Source organism: Peromyscus maniculatus, chromosome 1 (genome assembly GCF_049852395.1).
Source record: "Peromyscus maniculatus bairdii isolate BWxNUB_F1_BW_parent chromosome 1, HU_Pman_BW_mat_3.1, whole genome shotgun sequence".
Taxonomy (NCBI): domain Eukaryota; kingdom Metazoa; phylum Chordata; class Mammalia; order Rodentia; family Cricetidae; genus Peromyscus; species Peromyscus maniculatus.
Window position 1 is genome coordinate 12840926 of NC_134852.1, and position 3332 is coordinate 12844257.

Consider the following 3332-nt stretch of genomic DNA (forward strand, 5'->3'; position numbering starts at 1 on the left):
GGGAACTGAACTCAGGTCCTCTGTAAGAACAAGTACTCTTAACCACCAGTCTACTTGCTCAGTGTTGGAATACACCCCAAGAATGGATTGGTGTGAGAAGAATCCTGAGTGCTCGTGAGAACACTCCAAGAAAACAAAACAGGAGTCTCTTGACCTCAGTTTCTTCAAAACGAGGAATTGTTCTTGGAATGTGTGTGTGTGTGCTCCAACCAGGTAGAGCAGATGGGAATGAGTTTACTTCCGATTACTCCTGATTGCTTGCAGCTGATGTTGTTTAAATGTTTAGACTACCCTTTATATATCTCCATGGAAAAACACGTTTTTGCCACATGTGGCTTGTCTTGTGATCGGATACAGCCTGAAGTCGTGAGAACTTCACTCGTGGGACCTTTCTTAACCCCCAGGGTATAAACCAGGGCTCCTCAACCTGTGGTCGAGACTCCCTGGCGGTTGTGAGGTACCGAATGACCCTTTCACAGGGGTCGACTAAGACCATTGGGAAACACAGATGTTTACATTACGATTCTAACAATAGCAAAATGATAGTTATGAAATGGCAGCAAAAATAATGTTGTGGTTGGGGGTGACCAACTATATTAAAGGGTCGCAGCATCAGGAAGGTTGAGAACCAGCAGCATAAATTGTCTGAGGCTCTGAATAAAGTTGGCTGTGAGATTTTAGTCTGCCTCATTAATCAGTTCCACTCTCCCAGGTCCCCTTGTCTCAGGGGGTCACAGGCCTGCCCCCTGATTTTGCAGATTCTTGTCTTCAGGTTCCCTGCTGGTGTGAAGATGAGCTACAGACATCAAGTGGACAGGGTTAACATCACATCTAGCTTTGCACAAGGCTCCGAGTTTGCCTCCAGCATCACCAAGAAGCAAACAACACCCAAATACATGACCTTGGATTAGGCATCCGTTTCTTTTTTTTTTTTTTTTTTTTTTTTTTTTTTGGTTTTTCAAGACAGGGTTTCTCTGTGTAGCTTTGCGCCTTTCCTGGAACTCACTTGGTAGCCCAGGCTGGCCTCGAACTCACAGAGATCCGCCTGCCTCTGCCTCCCGAGTGCTGGGATTAAAGGCGTGCGCCACCACCGCCCGGCCAGGCATCCGTTTCTTAAACATGACACCAAAAACACAGCAAAAGAAAAACAAAATATTGGGCCGGGCGGTGGTGGCGCACACCTTTAATCCCAGCACTCGGGAGGCAGAGGCAGGTGGATCTCTGTGAGTTCGAGGCCAGCCTGGTCTACAAAGCGAGTTCCAGGAAAGGCGCAAAGCTACACAGAGAAACCCTGTCTCGAAAAACCAAAAAAAAAAAAAAAGAAAGAAAAAAAAAAGAAAAACAAAAAAGAAAAACAAAATATTGGGTTTTATCAAAGCCCAATATGTCCTGTTCAAAGGACCATCCAAAGTGAAAGGGTACGGGCTTGAGTGTGACTCAGAGCACCTGCCTAGACTCTGCCATTGACGGGCTGGAGGGATGGCTGAGTGGGAGGTGGCCTAGTCTAGTCTACCAGCCTGGGCTACATGAGACTGTGTCAAAAAAAACCAAACCAAGCAGGGCAGTGGTGGCGCACGCCTTTAATCCCAGCATCCAGGAGGCAGAGGCAGGAGGATCTCTGAGTTTGAGGCCAGCCTGGGCTACAGAGTGAGTTCCAGGACATCAGGGCTACACAGAGAAACCCTGTCTTGAAAAACAAAACAAAGAAACCAAACAGCATGAAGGGTAAAGTTTGCCGTGCAAGAGTGAGGTGATCTTACATTCCCAGGATCCATGTAAAAACCAGGTACAGTAGCATGCATGCTTTTGTAATCCCAGGCAGAAACAGGAGATCCCCAGAAGCTGAGAGGTCAGCCGGCCTGGCGTATGCAGCAGCAGACAGGAGACCCTGCCTCAAACAAAGTGTTGGTGAGGCCTGACACACTCCCTGGACATGGTACACATACGCCTGCACTCAAACACCGGAACACAAGTGTATGAACATACATCACACACACACACACACACACACACACACACACACACACACACACACACCTTGCTTCTGCCTGGTATTTTTGTCACAAAAAGCGAGAAAAGTAATTAATGCAGAGCTATCAATTGCTGTGGAAGTCGGAGCCCCCAGGAGGTTTGGGAATGCTGGGAAGACGCTGTAGACTTAAACAGGGTAGATCTCGTTGAGAAGGTGGCAGCTGGAGCCAGAGGCAGCTCAGGGAACAGAAGCACTCACTGTTCTTGCAGAGGCGGCAGGTTTAGTCCCTCAGCACACCAGACAGACCATAGCTGCCTGTAACTCCAGCTCCAGGGCATCCAGTACCCTCGTCTGGCCTCCTCAGGTGCCAGCACACACTTAGCACGCATGCATTTGTTCAGGCACACACAAATTTTAAAAAGAACACTTGAATTGAGGGTTAAAAAAAACAAGGGAGGAAGTTGTGTAAGAGCACAGAGGAGCTGGTTGTTATGGCGCACACCTTTAGTCTCAGCACTCGGGAGGCAGAGGCAGGCAGATTTCTGTGAGTTCAAGGCCAGCCTGGTCTATAGAGTGAGTTCCAGGACAGCCAGGGTGGTATATAGAGAAACCTCGTCTTCAAAAACCAAAATGAAAAACAACAAAACAAAGCAAAACAAGAACACAGAGGAAGTCCCCCCCCCCTTTTTGAGGAGGGGGTTGTTTTCAAGACAGGGTTTCTCGGTGTAGCTTTGCGCCTGTCCTGGAACTCACTCTGTAGTCCAGGCTGGCCTCCAACTCACAGAGATCCGCCTGCCTCTGCCTCCGGAGTGCTGGAGTGCTGGGATTAATGACCTGTGCCACCACTGTCTGGCTAGAGGAAGACTTCTGATAGAGGAAACAGCTGGTATCAGAGGAGTGTGCCTGGATATTATCAGCCTTCAAAGTATGTAGCAATCCTGGACAAACAACACTGTGGACCCTTATGTTTCCTATCTCTCTGGGAGGCTGAGCATCCTTTTGTGCTGTGTGTGGATTCTTGGCAGCCTGAATCTTTCTAAGGGGTCACTTACTGTCTTTCTACCTCAACTGTGCCTGCACCCCTGGGTCGGAAGGACCCCACTGATTTGTAAATATGTCTGTCAGTGGACCAGGTGCTCCCTCTAGTGGCAGACTCAGAGCAAAAGGCAGAGGCTTTGCAGTTGGTAACTTTTTTTTTTTTTTTTTGAGACAGGGTTTCTCTGTGTAGCCCTGGCTGCCCTGGAACTCGCTCTGTAGACCAGGCTGGCCTGGAACTCAGAGATCCTTCTGCCTCCACCTCCCGATTGCTGGGATTAAAGGCGAGAACCACTACCGCACATTGAAGCTCTCTTTCAGGGCT